Source organism: Pantherophis guttatus, chromosome 8, assembly GCF_059756535.1.
Source record: "Pantherophis guttatus breed Tessera chromosome 8, ASM5975653v1, whole genome shotgun sequence".
Classification (NCBI taxonomy): Eukaryota; Metazoa; Chordata; class Lepidosauria; order Squamata; family Colubridae; genus Pantherophis; species Pantherophis guttatus.
In genome coordinates, this window is record NC_142070.1 from 63,610,041 (window position 1) to 63,634,188 (window position 24,148).

The 24,148-nt window shown below is 43.8% G+C and overlaps 1 protein-coding gene across 5 annotated transcripts in view; it reads left to right on the forward strand.

Annotated features, from left to right (window-relative positions):
• The window catches only part of RAPGEF2 (Rap guanine nucleotide exchange factor 2), a 245,021-nt gene that overhangs the window by 53,787 nt on the left and 167,086 nt on the right, over positions 1-24,148 (forward strand). The window contains exon 2 of one of the 5 annotated variants that reach the window (XM_087874880.1): positions 16,822-17,004. The exons of the other annotated variants lie outside the window; for them this stretch is intronic. The gene's annotated coding sequence lies outside the window, so the exon portion shown is untranslated. The remainder of the gene's footprint in view (positions 1-16,821; positions 17,005-24,148) is intronic. 5 annotated transcript variants of the gene reach the window in all.

The following is a 24,148-nucleotide window of genomic DNA, read 5'->3' on the forward strand; positions in this document are numbered from 1 at the left end:
AGCCGTGAATCCAGGAGGACGCCCAAGTTGCGAGCCCTCTGCGTGGGGGCCAATGATTCGCCCCCAATAGTCAGTGATGGCACCAACTAACTATATCGGGACGTCGGAAACCACAGCGACTCGGTCTTGGATGGGTTGAGCCTGAGCCTTTTCCTCCCCATCCAGATCCGCACGGCCTCCAGGCACCGGGACATCACTTCAAGGGCATCGTTGGGGTGGTCTGGGGTGGAGATGTACAGCTGGGTGTCGTCAGCATACTGGTGGTACTTCACCCCAAAACCACGGATGATCTCGCCCAGCGGCTTCACATAAATGAACAGGAGGGGCAAGAGGACTGACCCTTGCGGCACTCCACATATGCGAGGCCTCGGGGTCGACCTCTGTCCCCCTGTCAACACAGACTGCGACCGGTCAGAGAGAAAGGAGGAGAACCACTGCAACACAGTGCCTCCCACCCCTAACTCTTCCAACCGGTGCAGCATAATACCATGGTCGATGGTATCAAAAGCCGCTGAGAGATCTAACAGGACCAGGACAGAGGAGTACCCCCTGTCCCTAGCCCTCCAGAGATCATCTACCAACGCGACCAATGCCGTTTCCGTGCTGTACCCGGGCCTGAAGCCCGACTGGAACGGATCCAGATACGTTGTTTCATCCAGGTGCTGGGGAGCTGTTGCGCAACCACACTCTCAACAACCTTCGCCACAAAGCGAAGGTTGGAGACCGGACGATAGTTTACCAACATTGCCGGGTCCAGGGAAGGCTTCTTGAGGAGAGGCTTCACCACCGCCTCTTTCAAGGCGGCGGGAAAGTCACCCTCACCCAACGAAGCATTTATAATCCCCTGGAGCCACCTCGTTTCACTTCCCGGGAAGCCAGCACTAACCAAGAAGGACACGGGTCCAATAAATAAGTGGTCGCATTCAGTCTGCCCAGAATCCTGTCCACGTCCTCAGGGGTCACAGGATCAAACTCATCCCAGATAACATTCTCAAGACCTGCCCCTGTCCCTCCCCCTGAGACTACCCAGTCGGAGTCCAGATCTTCCCGAATCTGAGTGATTTTGTCATACAGATACTGGACAAAATCCTCGGCTCTACCCTCCAAGGGGTCCTTCCGCGCTTCCTGGTGGAGCAGGGAGCGGGTCACCCTAAAGAGGGCGGCCAGGCAGTTATCTGATGACGCAATAAGAGCAGCAAAATAACTACATTTCGCTGCTTTTATTGCCACTAGGCAATTCCTAATATGAGAGCTTACTAGTGTCCGGTCAGATTCAGAAAGACTGGCCCTCCAACTACTCTCTAGGCATCTTTTCCGGCGCTTCAACTCCCTCAGCTCCTCGGAGAACCAAGGAGCCAATTGAGATCGGCGCCGGGTCAGAGGCCGCAAAGGTACAACCCGATCCAGAGCTCCAGCGGCCGCCCTATCCCAGGTGGCCACTAGGTCTCCAGTCGAGGCGTGTGCCAGAGCCTCAGGAAATGGCCCACGCTCCATCTGGAACCTATCAAGTTCCATCAGGCGCCTGAGGTGGAACCATTTTACCGGTTCTGCCTCCCTGCAGCGGGATGCAGCGGTTCGAAGGTTGAGACGAAGGAGAGAGTGATTTGACCATGACAAGGGCTCGGTGACTATATCCCCTATCTCAAGATCCCTCAACCACTGTCCAGAGACAAAAACCAGATCCAGCGTGTTTCCCTCCGTGTGGGTAGGGCCATGAATTAACTGGGTCAGGTCCATAGCTGTCATGGAAGCCATGAACTGAGCCACCTCAGACGTCTCACCCACGGACGGCAGGTTGAAATCCCCCATGACCATAAGCCTGGGTGTGTCAACCGCCACCGCGGTGATGACGTTGAGTAGCTCGGGCAGGGCTGTTGCCACGTGGCAGGGAGCCAGGTACGTGATCAGCAAACCCATCTGAACCCCATGACCCCATTTCACAAGGAGGGATTCACAGCCGGCCGTCTGAGGAACAGTGGCCTCCCTCGGTCTCAGACCTTCTTTAATAATAACCGCTACCCCACCGCCCCTCCCCTGTGACCTCGGCTGATGGAATGCTTGGAAACCTGGCGGGCACATTTCAACGAGGGGAACCCCCCCCTCCTGGCCCAACCAGGTCTCCATAATACCTGCCAGGTCCGCACCCCCCTCCTGAACAAGATCACAAATGAGGGGGGCTTTATTTACTATGGACCTGGCATTGCACACCATCAGCTGAAGGCCCAGGTCCTGAGGGTCTATGCAACCTGGGGGGTGAGTGGAGCCTTGGGGGCCGGAGCATGCCACCACTCGTAGACAGCGAGTGCGCACTCCCCTAACACGATATGGCACCCTGCTCCCGCCATATCTACCCCTCCCACCTACAGTATTGATGTTCAGAACACTATCCGGATGAGCTCTAACCCCCCCTCGACCCCGGGTCCCCCACCCCCCACGCCGCGCTTCACGGCCAGACCCGATCCTCCCCCTTGTGGGTTATCCCCCATACCCACAACCCAAGTTCCAATCTGACCCTCCCTCTCCCTGGGACCCCTTAAAAGTTTGACTAAAAATTTCCATAGAAAACCCCTCAATCCCCTAGTTTTCACATGCCACCTTTCTGGGTCCCAAAACCTGTCCTTGAGGTGGGCCCTTGATAGTGAGGAGGGCCACATCTACGAGAGGGGGGAATCTCGCAGCGCAAGAAGATCCGCTGTCGTGTACATCTCCAAGTGCAGTGATGGAGGCATGGAGCTCAAACAGGGGACTTTACACATAACCTTGAAAGATTGCTAAGCAAGAATTACTTGTACAATAGATCCTTTATTCTCCATAGTGTAGAAATGGGAGGTGCCAGGCTGGGATATTCCTTGCTCTAGCTCTATGTCCTGAGCTGAAAACTTCTGAAGATCCGCCTCCCTGGTGATGTCTCTTCAGTTTTTTTCAGCTCAGCACAGCTCATGGTTGTAATTTTAAGCTCCTGAGCTTTGAGCCAAAAAAAGTACTAATTAATTCCCTGGACTTTCTAAATTATTTTTCTTATTGGAAGTTGTTTCTGTTTGCTCTTCAGCTTCTGTTTACTGGATTTCCAGGTACCGGTCAAAGGGGAGCTCTTCAGTTTCTGGATTGAGCATGGGGAGGGGTGGCTGTTGTTCTCCCCCCAACCTCCCCTATCTTGTGGGCGGCTGTGAGGGGCTAGCCGGCTGGCTTTCGCCCCGGTCCCTCCAGGTCCTCTTCTGAAGCCTCTACGAGCTTTCCAGACAGCCGCGGGAGCCGCGCGCGCCCTTTATGCTTGCCGCGGCGTCCCTTTGATCACCGCTCGTCAGCTGTGAAACGGAGCGGCGTTTTTCTGCCTTCTTTGATTGTTTGAAGTTTGTTGCAGCCGCGCCAGCCGGAATCTGGCTGGAGGCTTGAAGTGGCGATGGCTGAGGGGTCTGTGCCTGGTGCCAGGGCCACGCTGCACACTTGATAGTAATGGTGGCCTGTAAGTCGCGGCGGCCTTCATCCCCGCGCATTATGGCGCCACTTAGTCCAGGTGGCTTTGATCCCCTGGCAACCTTTGGGCACAGCACTGGTGGCTTTCTGCATGAGAAGCAGAGGAGAGCGTGCATCTTCTGACCAGCGCATTTTATATCTGCGGGTTTGCCTGGCGGCCTGACCTGATACTGCTTCTAACCATCAGAGATAGGCTTGTTTAAATTGTGGCAGTTGAAGAGCGGCCATTTTGAGACCCGGGAGCCATTTTGTATTCGTTTCAAGGCCAGTATATTTTTATTTATATATTTTTTTCTTTCTTTTATTATCTATTTGCAGAGTCTTTGGACTTTGGTTACCCTGTGATTGCCAACTGACTTAATATCATGGGGGATGCTGACAGGCAACCATCCTTCTCTGCTGAGGGCTCCTGGTCTCCTCCACCTGACAGGGGCAGGGCGGCTTCTAGGCCACGAACTGCCAGCATTGCTGCAGCTAATAAAATTAAGGCCAAGGCTAGAGCTCGTTCTGGGCGTTCCAAGGCTGAGGAAAAGACAGCTCAAGTTAGACAATGTGCTTGGACAGAGAATTTGCAAGGGCAGCTGCCATTAATACGGCTACAGAAACCCCTCAAGCTACTGTGCCTGCGCTTCAGCTATCAGTTCAAACTGTGGAAGCTTCTGTTCCTCAGACTGTCCATTCTCCCGCCTTGGCTGGGACGACCAGGACATGGTCTCCAGAGATGCAGGCCGAGCCCCAGCAGCTTCCAGGGCCTTCTGGGACCAACAGATGCCATGAAGCCACCTATACCCCCACAGCGGCTGGCCTTCGCCAGGGTGACGTGGGGAGCTGGATGTTCAGAATTCCATGAAGTCCTGAGTGGAGCAGGCCATTAGGCAGGGCATTGCAGAAGGGATGCAGCTTCAGTCACAGATGTTTGCCCAAATGTATGCCTTTAGACCTGAGGTGGAGACCCAAGGTTATATTGTCCCTTCTGAGGATTACCAAAGGCAGATTTCCCCTTCCCCTTCTGAATTAGTTGACTATGCAGAAGACTACCTGGAGGAGGGAGAGATATCGGATGGGGATCAGAACCAACCACCTAGGCCCACATTCAAAGGGTTATTTAATCCTGCCCTTTTGAAACCACTTCTGACAAAAGCCAGGGCCACTGCTCGATTGGGTCCTGACCCAGCACTCTCTGGTACCTCGGGTACTGGAGAGCAGGATGATTACCTTTTCACAGAGCAGGCGGTGGAGGCAGATACTATTCCTATTCCGGGAATGTTTCTGGACATGATCCCTAAACAGTGGGCGGCCCCAGCTCTACCCTCCAGGGCCTCAGGTCTGGACATCCATTTGTTTACGGTTGATGCGGACATGCTTACCTTGTTGGAGGTCCCAAAGGTGGACGCTCCGGTGGCGGCTCTCACCTCTTTTTCTGTTTTGCCACCTGATGCAGAGGACGCCTTAAAGGCAGAAGATAGGCGAGAGGAGACGGCACTTCGTCGCGCGCACCAGGCGGATGCCTGGGCTGTGAGAGCCTCTTCTGCAGCATCCTTTCTCACCAGAACGTAGGTCAGATGGCTCCGCCAGCTACAGGCCATTTGGCACCAGATGATGTTCGGGCCCACCAAGACCTTTCTAAAATTTTAGCTGCAGCTGAATACACGGCGGATGCTACCTTGGCCGCTGCCAGGTTCTCCGCCAGGGCCATGGCTTCGTCAGTCACCGCTAGACGTATGCTTTGGCTATGTCATTGGCGAATGGACGGGAAGAACAAGTGGAAGTTGGCTTCTGCTCCCTTTGAAGGGGGGTTTCTTTTTGGCCGAGCCTTAGATCCCCTACTCATAGAAACGAGGGATAAGAGGAAGGACCTCCCGTCCCAGAGCAGGCGAACGGATTTCCGTTCATCCCCATACTATAGGCGGCCCTCCTTCTGTCAGGGGGGAAGCTGGGCCAAGCTTTCCCCGTCAGCAACGGGGGCCATCCAGAAGGGGTGCTTCTTCAGGGAACCCCACAGGGTGGTAGTAACATTGGATGCCAGTCTGATGGGCTGGGGGGGGCCATTGCGGGTCTCAGGTGGCCCAGGGCCGCTGGCCCCACCTAGAACTATCCCATCAGATCAATTGGTTGGAGCTCCGGGCTGGCCGTCTGTCTCTTCAGACCTTTCTTCTGCAGGTGAGGGGGCAGCATGTGCTCCTTCTCACAGACAATACGACGACAAAAGCCCATATCAACAGGCAAGGGGGGACTCGTTCCTTGCCTCTAATGCGAGAGGCGGAGACCCTTTGTCTTTGGGCAGACTCACCTTTTGTCCCTAACGGCGGACCACATCGCAGGGACGGACAACGTAGAAGCCGACTGGCTGAGCCGAGCCACTGTGGACCCCTCGGAGTGGAGGCTCCATCCCAGCTTGTTTGCGGAGGTAGTCGACCGATTCAGTCGCCCGGTAGTGGACCTCTTCGCCTCTCCAGCGAACACACAACTTCCCCTTTTCTTCTCCCGGTTTCCTGCCTCGGGAGTTGCGGGGGTGGACGCTCTGCGGACCCCGTGGCCCAGGGGCCTCCTATACGTCTTCCCTCCCCTACCCCTGATCCCAGCCATCATTCGGAAGTTGCTGTTGGAGGGGGCGGAGATGGTGTTAGTGGCCCCTCACTGGCCCAGGTGGCCTTGGTTCGCCGACCTGGTCGACCTGTCGGTCGCCAAGCCCTGGCGGATCCCCCCGGACAGAGTCACCCTCAGCCAGGGTCCGGTGCAGCACCCGGACCCACAGAGACTGCAGTTAGCCGCTTGGAGGTTGAGTGGGGCCTCTTGAGGCGGGAGAACTTTCCGAACAGGGTCATCAGGACTATGCAGGCGGCCAGGCGGCCCTCCACCACGCAAATTTATGAGGCAACGTGGATCAGGTTTGCAGGGTGGTGTGCCTCCAGACAGTTGAGCCCAACTTCAGCATCGGTGGTGAGGGTGCTGGAGTTCCTACAGGATGGGTTAGACATGGGACTTTCCACTAACACTCTACGGCGACAGGTGGCTGCGCTTGGCACTGTCTTGACATTTGGGAAGTGGGGCTCCCTCGCTAACCATCCGAGGGTGAAGATCTTTCTGCATGGAGTGGCTAATTTAAAACCGCCGCCTCTTCACCGTTATCCCACTTGGGACCTCATTAAGGTTCTCCAGGCATTAACAAAGGCACCTTTCGAACCATTGAGGGAGGCTAGTCTCCATCTTCTATCGTGTAAAGTAGCTTTCCTTATGGCCGTCACGTCGGCCTGACGGATCTCGGAGTTGGCGGCTTTATTGGTGCGGAAAGACCTGTGTATTTTTCACCTCAACAGGGTGGTCCTGCGGCTGGACCCTGCCTTCCTTCCTAAGGTCAACTCCTTGTTTCACCGAGCACAGGAGTTGGTCCTGCCAGACTTCTGCCCTCGGCCTAGGCATGCCTTGGAGCAGGCCTGGCACACTTTGGATGTGAGGAGGGCCCTCCGTATTTACATTTTTAGGACCTCTTCTTTCCGAAAGACGGAGGCACTCTTTGTCTCTTTTCAGCCGTCGACTCTTGGCCACAGGGTGACCTCTTCCACGGTGGGACGCTGGCTTAGGACGTGCATCTCATCTGCATATGAGCTTCAGGCTCTCCCGGTGCCTCAAGGGATAACGGCCCATTCCACCCGCAGTGCTGCCACAACTGCGGCCTGGTCTACTCAGGTGTCAGTGGAAGACATTTGTAGGGCAGCCACGTGGACTACTCCCACTCCCTTCATTCGTCACTATAGACTTGATTCCTTCGCTTCGGCGGAGGCAGCATTTGGGAGAAGAGTACTGCAGCGGGTTCATGAAGATCCAGGTTCGTCAGTTCAGGACAGCTCCCACCCTTAGGGCTGGCCAGTCTTTGGTATATCCCAGCCTGGCACCTCCCATTTCTACACTATGGAGAAGGGACGTTGGTCTTACCGTGATACATTCCTTCTCGTAGTGTAAAATGGGAAGTGCCAGCCCCACCCTGCCTGTGGCTGCCTGGACCGGCTCCCCTGGTGGAGCATGTTGTTTCTATCTTTCAGACTGCGTACCATTTGCCTGGACTGCGTACCATTCGCTTTGGCTTCGCTGGCAAAACTGAAGAGACGTCACCAGGGAGGCGGATCTTCAGAAGTTTTCAGCTCAGGACATAGAGCTAGAGCAAGGAATATCCCAGCCTGGCACCTCCCATTTTACACTACGAGAAGGAACGTATCACAGTAAGACCAACGTCCCTTTTATGGATTCCCATTTAGCAGCCTTCAGATACAGTGGACAAAATTTCAGTCCAGACATCCCTCCAAAATAACAGGCAAGCCTTTTACATCCAAAATAGTTCAGATGAGGAACTTAAATTTAACAACACATGTTATTTTTACATTATTTTCATTATTTAGATAATTTAAATACTGACATTACACAGATGATATACATTAACAAATGATGTAATCCACATTAATTGCATCATTATGCAAAAGAAATTGCTGCAAATTACTTTCAGATATAATGGAGGTTTGGGAGTATTGGAATATTCTTCCCAATTAGTCTACTAAATACAAATGTCTACTTCATTTGTATCTGCAAATAAAGTTTCCTTGAAACAGTTATTTAATGATACTTAAAAAAATTAAATATTAACTAATTAAAATCCCACATTTTATTGCTTTAGGTTAGAGGAAATATATGAATCAATTGGAACATTTACTAAAGTATTGTACTGTAACAATGCATGTTGGTATTAAGCATGCATAATTATCAATAAAACATAATTAGCATATTCAGCCAGTTTTATGATCAGCATATTAAAGTGTTTTTAAAGCTCACTTTTCTTCAAAGCTATGGGCTGTCTCCTGATCTTTTTGGCTGCTTTACTATTTAATTGGTAAGCAGAAAATTCCTCTTGTCAGTCTTTGTTATGTTACTGTGCTGTTTCTTACTTGATTAATTCTGACTCTGAAATTGAGAAGATAGACAAAGCGGGATTCATTCTCTCAGGAATAATTTCTTGAGTGAGCTGAAGAAAATCCAGAGCAATTTTCACTACCAGAAAATGAGAATTCAATGGTTTGAAACTTTTAAAAGCAGTTTCCCAAGGTTTACACAGTTTTAAAATGACTATTTTTTAAAAGAAAACAAAACAAGGTAGTATATGATAGGAAAGAGAACTTTTTTGGATTAGGTATTAAACCAGTAACAAGAAATCAGAAAATGGCAAAGTTAAATAACTTAGTGACTGATTCACCAAGGTTCACTCAGCTTGAAACCTGTGATAAAAATGAAATGAAAATAGTGTTGAAATTAAATAACAATTTTCAGGTTGAATTGTGCCTATTACAGGTTATATGTCACATAGTGTCTGTAGGTAGAAATTAATAGTTGAGATTTCCCTATAAAGGTAGTCTGTGTTTAATGACCACAATTGGGACCAGCAAAGCAGTTGCTTAGCGAAAAACAATTGTGCTTTCTGGCTCAAAACCAACAAAGAGTAATCAGTTTCACACCTTTTGCTTTTGTTTGCCTCCTAAGTACTCACTCTAGTGCTCGATATTAGCAAGAGCCAAGGTGAGGCAGTGGTTAGAGTGCAGTACTGCAGCTGATTGCTAGCTGCAGTTTGGCAGTTCAAATCTCACTGGCTCAAGGTTGACTCATCCTTCCATCTTTTCGAAGTGGGTAAAATAAGGACCCAGATTGTTGGGGAAAATATGCTGACTCTGTAAACCGCTTAGAGAGGGCTGTAAAAGCACTATGAAGCGGTATGTAAGTCTAAGTGCTATTGCTAAGAAGGGAATGTAATGTAATTTACATTTGTTGTAAATATAAATGTTAACATTGGTGGGCATGGGAAATGCTCTGTTGGATGGCCATCAATTATTCCTGGACAGCACTGGGTACAGTGAGGTGCAGTTCTGCAGCCGCTTGCCAGGTCCTGGCCCCTTCAAACTTTCCTGCATTCAAACAAACATTTCCATGCAGCAAATTTGGCAAATGGCTATTGAGCCACCTTTTGCTTTGCTCAGGGTTGCCTGGCTTTGGTGGGGTTTTGAGGATGCTCTGTTGGATGGCCTTCATTCTCCCCAAAGCAACCACCACTGAAAGGATTCTGTCTTTTTTCCAAAGCCAGTTAACTTTCTCCAGTGGCTCCCACCCCACCCAAATAGAAAAAGCACTGTTTAAGCCAACCAGCCAATCACCTATGAGCGCCTTCTCTTTGCAAGTGCGCTGGGATGGAGACTTAAGCCACATCCACTTAGAACATCAAATGGGGCTGGGAGGATGTCCCTTTCGATCTGGGGCTAGCCAGGAGGAGATGCTCAGGAGCTGACAGACACCCAGTCTCCGCCATGGCTATGGAGGAGCACAGGTCTGGACAGGAGCAGTGGACATGGGAAGCCGCATTGCAGCTTTGCTTCACAACAGGGCCTTTTGGAAACCTCATCCTTTAATGTTCTTTCTACTTCTCTCTCCCTGCTTTCCAGTCCTTCTATTCTCCAACTCTGCCTTGATAAACATTAAGGAACAATTTATTTAGTAAAGTTTGATTGGCAGCTAAATAAAATGAAATTAAAGTTTTCTTTCTACCCTAGCATTTATTTCAGAATTCTGAGATGAAGATTTTTTTAAAAAAATCCAGAACCTGTTGGTTTGTTGTTTTGAGAAAATCTAAAATAAAGAAATCGTATTTTTTTCAATACAGATTTTCTATTTTTAAGGATGAGATTGGTACCTTGTCTTAGGTTAGAGTATTGAGTAAATGTCATTTGGAAACTAACAGTTGTGGATTTTTAAATTTTTAGTTTTACTGTATACATTTTCATTTGTTTCTTTTTAGTAATTATCTAAATTGTTCTTAATATTATTAGAAAATAAACTATACTAATTTCCCTGTTCTGCTATTAATGGATGCCAATATCCTTTTAGAATCATCAACAGAATAAATAAACCTTTGCCCACATCCAAAAAGAGGTCTAGATGAAATGGAATAACCAGTCAGAATTTAATCTTCCTCTCCTGAAAGACAGTTGTAAAATGTCTTAGGTTTCTTATTTATCTAAATATATTTGGAGAATCATCTGGAAATATCTCAATTATGTTATATTTTTTAAAGTTTTAGGGGAATTTCAATTTGTCATTCTAATATTGCTTCTTAAGTCTAAATATACGTACATTTCATAGTTATATCCTATACAATTAAGCAGACAAAATGAGCAGAATATCATAGATTTTTCTCAATTTATCAAGTTAATTTCTTCTTGGAAATTAAAATCGTGGGTAATAAACTCCAGAGTGGAAAATATAATACTTTTAACACACATATGGATCAAATAATTTGCAATTCTGAGCTATTAATATTTAGAAAATAAGATACGCATTTGAGATTTAAGATGTAACCAACGAGGTAGCCAGGAATTATTTGTAACAGTAGCTGGAACTCTTGTCTTGCAAAAAGAAATGGATTGTGTTTCAGATCTGAATTTTATTTTAGATGGAAAGATCAGATGCTTGTTTCATGTGTTTTGCATAAAATCTAACAATATGAGATAAAACAAGAAGAAACTAAATCTCTGACAGTAGTATTTTACTGTCTTCCACCAAATTAAATCAACATGTAGGAAAGGAGGAACAAGCTGTATCATCAGGCTGGCAACAAATGCTTTAAATAGTCAGTCCAGCATTATTGGCATCTTTGCTCTGGGTCAGCAGTATTTTTCCAGACACTCGGGCACAACTAATGTGCTCATGGAAGCTCCCTTTTCCTTCATTCTTATGCAGTAAGCATGACACACTTACCCTTGGCAGGCTTGCCCACCCTTATAAACTCTAAAAGTTCTTATTCTGTAGAAACTAATACTCCCTTAAAGTTATTTCCTCCCTTATGTTTACTCATATTCCTCTACTTATTTTCAGCTGTAGCTTTTATTCATCAACTCTGTAGCTGTTAGGAATATGACAACTTCCTCCCTGAGGTATTGCTTTGTGCTGGTGAATGGTTACTATAGAGGATCTCTGATTTCTTTCTCTGCTACAATATTGGCTTAACAATGTAAGATTGTTTTTTTTAAAATGTTAATTTACAAAAGTAATTTGCAAAGAATCAGTTATGAATTTAACAGCATAAATACATAGCAATTGTATTGTCCATATACTCACAAAAGTAAGATCACATCTTTAGTTGAACAAATCAATCTAAAATGTTGTAAGACAAATAGAGATGTATTAATGGAATCCAATTTACTATCAGGATTGAAGTACATTTTGGCTATTGGCCACATCATTACATATGAACTATTCGGGTAATTTCATTTAGTGACTGCCTCTTGTAGTGATTGTTTGTAGCTACAACTGTTATGGAAAATTAACTTCGCAAACAACCTTCACATTTGTGATCTTTGCAGTACTGTAAAGCAAAGGATAGCTGAAGTAAGATCATAAGCATATTCCTGGTTTTCCTTAGCATCCACTTTGCTTAATGACCCAGTTGCCAGTCCCAATTATAGTTGCAAAAAATTACTTATACTCTATGCAATGGTCGGTTATGCATAGATTTATCTACTTTTTATCTGTATGTTTCAATTAAAACTGCAATAAAAAGAAAATAAATATTCAGTCAATTTTTATTTCATACTTCAACCACCAACAAAGGTATATTTGGTCTGAGATTGATTATATTGTTAATAATTATATTGCATTCTGGGAAGGCTATATTCCCTCAAAATAGATAGCTTAAAATAGATATCAAAAATGTACAAAGTTTGTTTTGCAATATAATATCATCACTTCTTACTTGCTGTATCTAAAGTATGATGAAGCATTATAAACATCATACAACATCAGCGTACAATCTCAAGTTATTTCCATCGTTTGTCTGAAATTGATTGTTAATATGTTTATTGAATGTTCCTTTGAGGAAACCAGGCCTTTTCCCTCCAATTCTATTAAAACTGTGAAAGCTCCCTCTATCAGTAAGTATATTTACCTATGCAGAGTAGGTAAATATTGGCTAAATGGTATGTCTTTATAAGTTGCTTCATTTCTATCAAAATGCCCATTCACTGGTGCTGCAACTTTCAGATTTGAGATGAAATAAATCATGTGATAATTTATAACCATTTAGCTAAACAACTAAAAAGTTCTCCTAGTATGAATTGGTTGTTATTTACAATAAGATCATTTAGTCTGTATAAGGTTACTGTTTCTACTGTATTTAACTTTTTGAAAGTATGTATGTATTAATGAAATCAAAAGGAAAATTTCAAGAGTTCATTAGATTGTCATTATGAAGAATATATGTCCCAGTATTCTTATGAATTGTATATGCTACTTGATTACAACGAGAACTATTTAGAGACTTCCATATTTCTCTTTAACATAAGACAGACATGCTCCATCCACCTCTTTCTTCTGGTGTTTTGTTCCGACATTATCTTCAGCTTATCTTTAACCCATACTGAGGCAATCTTAAATTATTTTTTCTCTGATTAATGATTAATATGTTTCCCCCCTGAAGCAAGCAGCACCCCATTATAATTATTCATAATTATAATTATTATGTTCTGACTTAAAAGACTAATCAGTGAACCAGTTTTGTTAAGCAACTGTAAAGAAACTATTTATCTGTGTGAAATATTCTTTTAATCATAAAAGTGGTTGCTTGGAATGCCAAATCTTTGGAAAAGTTATTATATAAAGCTTTCAAAGAAACAAAATGATTTCTTTGTAATCTTTTGGAATTAGAAATATTGCTATTTAATTCAGAAATGTTGACCGGAAATAATTTGCCTTTTTGAAGAGTTATTTCAGAGTTTTGCCTAGTAGCAATGTTTTGAGTGTCTAGTCTGTAGTTGATTCTTATTTTAGTTCGAAGATAGGAAAAACATTTACTTTTATTCAATCTTCTTCTTTAAGCTATACACAAGGTCTCAAAAATCACAGAAAGAGACTCTAATGTGATATCCACAAATTCCTTTAAGACACAGATGTAACTGATCTTGCCCTAGAAATTCTCCATTGTGGGTGGAGACAGCAGCCAGGCATGGGTTTCACTCGTCTGTTCAGATTGAAGGACTGAGTCTGTCATAGTTGTTAAATCCCAGCTCTGTTGCTAGGGGCTTCCAGCTTTTGACTCAGTCCATCAGACTGGACTGACGTGCGGGACTGTTTCTTTGGCTTCAATTGCCTTTCTCCTTCCATTCTATTGATCTGGACTCTTGGACTTTGACTATTTGGACTGTTATTTGACTTTGCTTCTCGTGAGTGATTCGGATATTTCCACAGTTTGGAAATTTTCTTTCCCTAGCTGCTGGCTTTGGCTGGCTGGCTGAGGAGATTCTTTTCTTAGCTCCCGATTTAAATTTAAATCTTGCCTTTGCCCATGGACCGGTCAAGTGCTCCGGGGCGTTGTGGAGCTTCGCGCTCCCGGGGGGAGCTGTTTCTTTGGTTTTTGAGGAGCTTCGCGCTCCCGACAGCCAGAGGAGTTTGTATGGAGCTTTGTGCTCCCTGAAGAGATTGACAGGTGGCCATTTTGTTAAAACTGACAATGACCACCCGATCCTTTAAAAGTGGAGCTTCATGCTCTGATAGATTGGCTGCCTTACTGGCTTGGCGATAGCCTTATTTAACCACTCTCCTTCCCGGCTTGGCGGCGACAGGCTCGGAAGCTTTGCACTCCAGCCTTTATCTTCTGGCGGTGGACGAACATGGGAGTAGCTTTGACTGCCTGGTGATCATCCCAACATCGGGTTGTGGGGATCAGTTTTACCCGCAGTTCCAGTGCCTGTCGCAGCGGGTCCAGTTGCGCCTGACACCATCGTCGGTCCGCAACCTTCTTCTTCTGATTCCGATCCGAGGGGAGCCCGGATTTCTCAGGAGCATGTTTGTCACTGTCATCTTTTGCCTGAACATCTTCAGTGGCTGATTGCTACTACTATTCAACAATCATTGTCGGCGGGATTCCTGCCTCCCAGCAGGGAAGCGACTGTGCGATCCTTTGCATCTGATTCTCCAGAGAGGGACTGCCATGAGGACTCCTTACCCACTGGAGGTCTGGGTTTCCCGACTACTTCCCATGACAGCCGCCCCTCTCTTCTTGAGGAGGTTTATTTGTGGGAACCAGACCTTTCAGATGATGAAGGCCTTCCCCCGGAGCTACCCGCAATTCACCGGACTGTTCCCTCCAGCCCTTTTCAAGTTTTTATTGTTTAAGGCGGTTAATACTGCCCAGCTTGGTTCCGGTTCGACTGAGACGATTCCTCCGACGTCTCATGGGAGTCTGGACTCTATGTTTGCAGAGCCTACCAAGCCAGTGGATTCTATTCCAGTGCCACCTTTGTTTCTCGACGTAGTCAGGAAGCAGTGGTCCTCGCCTGGGTTGGCTCCAATACCGTCGACTGCTGACTGGAAATATTACAATGTAGCCCCTGACCTGGTGGCGCTTCTCCAAGTGCCGACTGTGGATGCCCCAGTTGCACCTCTGCTACCTAACGCTGCTATTCCTGGGGACCCGGATGAAGGGCATTGTCCTGAAGAACGTCGTTCTGACCAGTTCTTCAGCGGGCACATCAAGGGGTTGCCTGGGTGATTTGATCGGCAACCATGGCTTCCTTTTTTAACTGGACGACTTTATTATGGTTGCACCAGTTGCAAGATAAGTTGTCACCTGAGGATATGAGACTACAAAACGATCTGAACAAAGTCATCATGGCGGTCCAATTTTCAGCGGATGCCACACTCAACGCTTCCCGCTTTGCCGCTAAGTCTTTAGTTTCCTCGGTAGCAGCTCGCGGCTTGGTCTGGCTCCGCCATTGGCGGGCAGACGCTAGGCACAAGTGGCGTCTGGTGTCTGTTCCCTTTACGGGACCCAAATTGTTGGGGAATTGTTGGAGTCTTTCCTTGTTGAGACCAAGGATAAATGGAAGGTCTTGCCTACCGCACACCGTAGGGGGGAGTCCCGTTTTCTACTGTATTCCCAGCATTCCCAGTTTCGAGGACCGGAAGGGGGTCTTGATACTTCTCATTTTACTGGGGTGTTTACTCCCAAACAGCGGGAATTCCAAGACATATCTTCAAGAGGTAGACCCTTCTTTAGTAAGTAGCCTTTTCATGGTCGTTCAATCCGATGCTGTCCCTAGCTGCATTTCTGATCCTCCCATTGGTGCCAGATTGGCCCTTTTCACCAACCATTGGGAGAGAACTACATCTGATAGATGGTCCGGGCTACTATAAGATCAGGATTGGCCGTAGAATTCCTTTCCTTCTCCCCAATGTTTTTTGTGCACTGTCCGCTTTCTCATAACAGCGATAGGCGAGTCCTCATGGATTTGGCAGTGCAGCATCTCCTCTCGATCAAGGCTATCCAAAGGGTGCGTGAGGATCAGGTGGGGCAGGACTTTTATTCTCGTGTATTCCTTGTCCCAAAGTCATCGGGGAGGGGTGGGTGGAGACCTATTCTGGACCTTAAATGTTTGAACCGTTATGTGGTATATTGCCGGTTCAAAATGCAGTCTTTGCGTTCTATCTTAGACGGCGTTAGGAGGGGTGACCTCCTCTCCTCTATTGGCCTCACTGAGGCCTATCTTCATATTCCTATCCTTCCCTCTCATAGGAAGTTTCTTAGGTTCTATTATGCGGGGGCCCATTATAAATATAGGACATTGCCCTTTGGGCTTTCCTCTGCTCCCTGTTGTTTCACCAAGGTTTTAGCGGCCTTGGCTGCTTCCCTCAGGGTTAGATCTATTTGTCTCCAGTGTTATCTGGATGACATTTTAATTTTGTCTACTTCTATTCAGCAGGCCCGCAGAGACCTCCAGTTAACACTTCAGGTCCTCGCTTCCCATGGATTCTCCATTAATATGGAAAAGAGTCATCTCACTCCTTCAACCTGTCTCCTCCATTTGGGAACAATGATTGACTCAGTTGAGGGCAGAGTTTATTCATCCCAGGAGCGCCAGGTCTTTTCTATGCCTTTCTGCCTATATCTGTCATCCCCAGGGTGATACACAAACTCTTGTAGGAACAAGCGGAACTCATTCTTCTGGCCCCTCATTGGCCACAGAGGCCTTGGTTTGCGTATCTCACTTAATTGTCTGTGGCCCCACTCTGGAGGATTCCTCAGGGCGTTGCCTCTCTCAGCCAGGGGGCAGTGGTCCACCCGGATCTCAGTGGCTCCAACTGACCATCTGGCGCTTGAGCAGTGTGCCCTGAGTAGAGTCAACATCCCCTCTGAGGATATCTGAACCATTCAAGCGCCGTGGAGGCGATGGCATACATTGGACGTCCGGAGGGCTCTCTGGGTATACCTTAAGAAAACTGCTGACTTCCACAGGGCGGAGACTTCATTTGTGTCGTTTCTCCCAGTCTCTTTAGGTTGCAAAGTGACTTCCTCGACCATTGGGCAGTGGATACGGCAGATGATCGCTAAGGTGTATGAACTGCGTTCTCCCAGACCCGTTAACCTGACGGCGCATTCTACCCGCAGTGCGGCTACATCAACGGTGTTCTGCCCCAGCTACGCACCCCAAAGAATGCAGCACACACAAAGTCTGTACAAACCTTAGTTTACTAATTTAAATGTTTTTTCCGAACAGAGGCTGTTAATTAACTTCATTAACAGCTGACAAGAATCCAAAGCATAATAAACATAATCTTACTGTGGTTGGCAGAATGCCCAGAAGCAATTTGCAGGAAACTGATAAGAGAAACAAGATCAAGACACGAAGGAATGTGAATGAAGTTGTCTCCTGCAAATTGCCTCAGTCATCATCCTTCCTTAAATAGGCTAGGGGAATAGCTAATTAGCCCCAATCCTTACTGGTTTATACTATATTACTGGTTTAAAGATATGAAGTGCATTTTATTGCAAAGGGTATATTGAGATATAGTTTTTGATCATTCATCATCCTGATCTCAGGTACCAATGTGAATATCAAGTATTGTTTGATTTTTAGCAACTTTTACATGTCAGATTTTACTGTGTTTATAGTTTCATAGCGTTAGAGTTTTTATTATATTGTATTTTTAGCCTAAAATTTTAAGAAAATGTATTCTGGAAATAAGGTTAGTTTCAAAGTATAATGTGTTTATTTCCAATAAGTGGTATTAGGCTAACTCAGCCTTCTATCCTTCCAAGGTCAGTAAAATGAGGACCTAGATTGTTGGGGGCAATAGGCTGACTCTGTAAACCGCTTAGAGAGGGCTGTAAAGCACTGTGAAGTGGTATATAAGTCTAAGTGCTATTGCTATTAGAGTTCCTATCTTATAGACAAATAACATGTAATCCTTTGTCTAAAGCAAGTTATTAAAATGAATATCTATACTTAAGCTAGCTTCTAATGAAACATCTGTTAATATGTAAGAAATCATCTTACATCTTGCAGTAGTATGTACAATACAGTAATCGGTTTATCTGTTTAATTGCCCTGGGGCATTGTTAGTATTTAAAGATATGAGACAAAGCATTACTTGCCTGCTCCTCCTTCGAGACCATATTTTTTGTGCCAGTGGAATCATTATCTTGCCCTATAGTTAGTTACTCAAAGATGATATCATATATATTTTAATTAATTGAATTGAAGCTAAAGTAAGGGGCTTGGTAAAATAATAATCTACCCGGGGAGAAAATTTGGATGAAATTTGGAAGCTGCCAGAATTTCTAGAATTGAAGTATTTTCTCTTAATAACTTTAGTAGTATGTAGTATAGAAGTGCAAAGTGCATAGTGCACATACTATAAAAGGAAGAGATTGTGGGAGAATATGTATACATATTTATAAGAGGCAGGATAATAATAATAATGATATGTGGCTGTATTTATCTGTCTGGATGTTTATTTTAACTTGATTGTGACAATTTGCTTACTGCCAAGAATAATTGCTAAACTCACTTAACAACTGTCTTGCTTTGCAATGGAAATTTTGGGCTCAATTGTGGACATAAATCAAGGATTACCTGTACTCTCCCCACTCTGTGACTTTCCTGTGGGTCAGATGAATACCTGTTAATAAGGAAATCCACATGTTACTAGAGATTTATGTATATTTCAGCCCAGTTAAAAGGTCTGTAAATAGCAGTTTTAATTTTTAATCATCAATGCATGGCACTAATTGAAATGGCATTGATTGTGCTCATGGATGACCTGACGGGAACGAGATGGAAGTAGCGCATCCATCCTGGCTCTTCTTGACCGCTCAGTGGCATTCGATACCATCAATCCTGGTATGCTTCTGGGCCAGCTCCAGAACTGGAAGTAGGCAGCACTGTTTTTCCTCCTATCTCTGAGGCCAGGTCCAGTCAGTATTAATAGAAGGAGAGAGATCTACTCCAGGCCCCCTACTTAGAAATGACATTCTTCAGATCCCATCAGCCAAAGAATGTTAGCTGCAGAGATCAGAAGAGGACCTTATTTTCCAATGGTCCCTGCTTTGGAGATCAGAATAGCCCCAACCCTGTTAACCTTTTGTAAAACCTGTCTATGTTTCTGAACCTGGGACACTCAATGAGCCAAGGGACCATTTCCTGGTTATATTGCTAATGGGCCAAATATCTTGCTCTTGTGTATCTTGAATTGGATGTTTTTAATGGTCATTGGTTTTACTGGTTTCATTATTTTATAAAAATTTTTTTAAATTTTTAATTGTAATATATTTTATGAATTGTAAGTCACCCAGAGTCATTGAACTTAAAAATTCAATAAACAAATAATTACTGCTGTTTTTGTTTTACATAAATTAAAAAAGAAGTTCCCAAAACTGTCAGATGTGTTTGGATTCAATTTGCTTTTCTTTACTTACCTCACTAATTGTATCTGTTACTTGAACTAAATTTGAATGTATATGATCAATATAATAATAATTGATAGATTATATGCTTTGACAGAATGCCTCAAACTATATATAATATATTGTTCTTTATTTCTCTAGTGTCTAAATGTATTAGTGTGTGAATATATGTATAACATAGTTTTTATAGGAGTTTCTTTAACTCATACTACAAATATCTGGGTAGCTTTATTATATAATGTGGGAAAGGATTTATTACTACAGTTCTTCAATCCTGTTTGTTAAGTCTTTTAATTGTATGTCTTACAACAGTGTTGTAAAAAGAGGCACATAGAAGAACCCTGCAATTTTCTGTTTGCTTTTTTTTAGTGACTGAAATTGCTGACAGGCTTTAATTTTTCAGTGTCTTTCACACATCTTCTCATTATGGCAGCGTTATAATCATGGATGAGTTATTTTCTTCTTTTTATTCTGATAAAAGCTTTTAACAACAGCATACATTGCATAAATTGTGCTTATTTGGACCCATACATTTAAATCTGCTTGTGTGGGTGAATCTTTGCACCATTAATTTAATAGTTCCAGTACATATTAGATAAAATTACTTCTAACACAATAAATAATGTAAAGCAAAAATTCAAGAAAAATATATTTGTATTTCATTTTTCCACACACAGGAAAACAACTGGAAGCATACTTTAATACTTAATTGGTTTAATCAAAATTTCCAGGATATTAGGCTTACATTATATAATGTAATGAACAGCAGAATTTGGGTGTGCAGAATTCTGATCAAGTGGTTTGTAAAATATGGATTCCATTGCATATTACTTGCATACTTTTAAATTCTGTTGTGAAAATAATTATCTACCATCTATTTCAACTTATTTAGTTATTAAATAAAGTATTTATTTTTAAAGATTTATTGCACCTTCATTATTTTTATGAATAGCTTAAGGAGACAATTACACCTAATATTCTTTCGTCCTCCTATTTTCCCTGCAACAAGACCTATGAGGTGAGTTGAGCTGAGAGGAGCTCACTGGCTCAAAGTCACCCACATTGTCTATTCTTTTAATATCCTTGATTATAGCTACATATAATTTAGTTGAAGACTTCCAATATAAATGGCTCCATAATTGGTTATCTTTCTTTCCTCCATTCCTCCTCTCTGGACGGATAGATGATTGGTGAGTGAACTCTTTCATCTTGCCTTAAATAACATGGATGCAGTAGTATTTTAATAATATACCTTGTAAATGGTGATTCCTCTTCAACCAATAACTCCACTCCACAAAATAAAGAGAGAAAAAAAGCTAGATGTGCTTTTTACAATCATTGAAATCTTGGATAGAGAAGAAGGGGATAGTTGCTTTGCTCCACGTTCTGATTAAATAGATACAGCTATAAAATCGGATGTATTGTTATCTCAGAAAGGTCAAATAACGTATTTTAAATTCATGGTAATTGCAGTTATTTTATAACCAGATGGACAGTAAATTTACAAGTTTTCTTGCTGGGGGCCTCGAGACTCCAGGCATGGGATCCACTCTGTCTTCTGGCTCTATGGATTGGGTTCAAACTGAAGAGACAGATGCTCCCAGTTTCAACTCAGTCCTGAGCTCGTTAGGACATAGAATAAAGACATTTAAATTGGAAAGCCAGGTAGAAACTCCATACATGAGATTTTTATGAATCTACTTCCATCAAAATGTGTTGGCAAAACACATTTATGGTTTAATTACTTAATTTTGATTAGTACTTTTTTCTTTTCTCTTTGTTATATTTCATTCTTAGATTTCAATTTGTAATCTTTTGAAGATGCAGATATAAATCTAGATGCTTTTTCTTTATAAATTACATTTAGAGTGCTTTATAGAATTTTGATTGTTTTACCATGCATTGGGTTTATAGCTGCCAAGGAAAAAAAGTGGGTCATAGAAATTGGTTTTAATGATGTTTGAAAAGGGTTATGAGTAGACTTTGCTTAATGATGGTAATTGGATGAATTTCTAAGTGATGTGGTTGTAAGGTGTACATTATGTGACTGCATCCCTTAGTGATGGCAGTCCTGGCAGACCCATTGCCTTGGTTAAGCAAGTACTACCTGCAAATAATATATGGCATTATTTATATCAGATAATATATTGGTTGTAGCATCTTAAAGTTGAACAAGAACTGAACTAGAATATATGCAGAAAAAATGTTTTGTAGCTAATTTCATAGTTAATATAAGAGTTGGCTATAATAGATGTACCATCAGTTTAAATTCAAACCATTGGTTTATATCATTAATACAATTTGAATTAATTCATATAGTTAATCAACTTGGTTTTCATTGAATCAATCTGTCTTGAATCATTTTATTTATCTTATAGGAGATTTTTAGTTTTATCAATCCTTCAGAAACTAAAGGTGGTTGAGACTGCCATCTTGTGGAATTGAAATGTTTGTTTACATTTTTGTAAATATTCAGATATATTAATTCTAAGTAATAAAAATAAATCTTTAGTTTCTAACTCTTACTAAATCAAGAACACAAACATGAAAGTATTACTGCTATTAATTATTATTATCATCATCTCTTATTCATTAAACATTAAACAGAAAATAATATATTATTATTATTATTATTATTATTATTATTATTATTATTATTATTATTATTATCATCTTAGCTATAAAGTCCTTCATAACATATGGCTTGGTTATCTAAAACGCCATCTGTTTTTCTTGGTTTCTGCCTGGATTGTATAATTAGGCAATGTCCTAGGTCCTATCCATTAAATAGTATGATAGCATCTAGGAATTGTCCTTAGTTACCGTACTTGCCCTCTGGAACACCATTTCTGCCTTAGAGATATATCTGGCCACCCAGGCCATGTTCAAAAAAGTTTTGAAAACCTCTTTCCCCAGGCTGTGGGTTAGGGTGGGTACCATATTTGAGTGTCTTTTAGCATTAGCTTTTCCTCTGTTTGTTTTTTTGGGCGATGTTTTTGTTTTAATAATTTGATTGTTTTTGCTGTAGATTACCTAGAATTGTTATAGAGTTGGCTTATAAATTTTTGGATTTTTTAAAGTTATCCTAATAATATGATCTAGAAATCAAGATTTTTTTGTATCATTTCCAAGTGAATATATTGTTTTTAGAAGACAGTTAACAATCTGCCAGTATATTTATTAGCAATTCTTGAGCATCATGACAGTCTTAAAAGTATTGTGGTTTACAGTTTTATGTTTTTCAGAAACAACAAGTCTGATTGAGAATTAGTTATATAAAACAGTCTAAATCTGTTAACTCTTTGAGGTAGTCAAGAAGTACAACGGGGACACTAGCTTTATCTTTATCGTAAGGTTACCTTAACTGAATCTTGTAAGACTGAAAGTATATCTCCCCTGCTTTCCTTTTACTTTCCAGAAAACTAGGCAAGGCCCTTCTGAAACATTTCCTATGTCTTCCTCCTCCTTTCTGTGCCCTGAGATATCTTTTACATGATGGTTATCCAGTCTGTGGCTCTCCTTCTAAGGTCATTCCCACATACCATTACAAACCAGCATTTTCCAACCTAGGTAACAGTTGAGATATGTGAACTTCAATTCTCAGAGTTATTAGCAGTGGCTGCATTAGCTGGAAATTCTGGAAGTTGAAGTCTACACATCACAATATTATCCAAGTTGGGAAACCCTGTTCTCTTGATTGAGTTGTTTTTTACTTGTTTGGCATGCCTTGATTGAGGTATTGTTTGTGATTGTTACTCTAATGTTAATCTCGGTGTTACTCTATTTCCATCTGGGTGTTGATTGCTGATGAAGAGCTGTTTTGTTATTTTTCTTTCTTTTTTGGCTTTTTGATTGTCTCTTTTGAATGATGTTTAGATGTTTATGTCTGTGTGCCTGTTTATTGCTGATTTGTGTAAGTGCCTGACTTCTAGGAATTTTATAGCAGTTTTGGACTTGGCTTGGTTTAAGGTACTCACAGATTCCCAGTTGAAATCCATGTGTAGAGAAATTAAGCAGTTTTCATCATGTCTTCTGACTGCCAGTTGGTGTTCATAGATCTGCTAGACGTCTGCCTGTTCGTCTCTCATATTGGACAATATTGGTGTCTTACTGTGTCCTGGTTTTGCAGTCTTTACAATGTATGTTATAGATGGCATATTTGCGCATGCCCAAGATGGCAACTCCTGACGGAGCTCCGGTTTTGCAGGGGTGATGCCCTGGCGGTTAGGGGGTCCTTAGGGCCAGATTGTCCATCTATGTCCCATGGTGTGGTGAGAGGGCTGATTTGTCGATTCGTTGGGAGCATTCCGGCTCCGGAAGATCTTTTGGGAGAGCAGTTTTTGGCTTGGCTCTCCGGAACAGCTTGAAGTGAGACGGGCGGTGCTGGCGGGGTGTAAGATGGCGAGATAGGCCTGGAGCTCCGTGACAGCCGACCCTGCACCCGTCGGAGGCTGCCGGAGGGATGGTGGTGCACGGCGGTGAGGGCCATTTGGCACCCTTGGCGAGACTCCGTTGGACCCTGGTGATGGCAGGAGCTGCCTGCGGAGGCCAGTGGTGGGCGGAGGAGGCCGATGGTGATGGCGGCAGTGACGACGGCGCCCGAAATGGCGGCTACCTGCGGCGGTAGTGGGAGCGGCGGCGGAGACCAAAGAGGCCACAAGCGGGAGAGCAGGGGCCTGCCTGATTATTGTCAGCAGAAACTCCTGGGCGATGGAGGGATGCTGACCCATTCATTGTCGGGCCAGCCCTGGACCATCTCCCAGAGGCCTCCCCCCTCTTTTTTCTATGGGGGGGGGTTAAACCCGAGGTACTTTATGCACGGAAGACCTGAAGGTGGCTAAGGAGATGGGAAGGGGACTGTGGTGTCTACCAGAGGGGCTTTGCTCTGGTATGGCACTGCCTTACTCC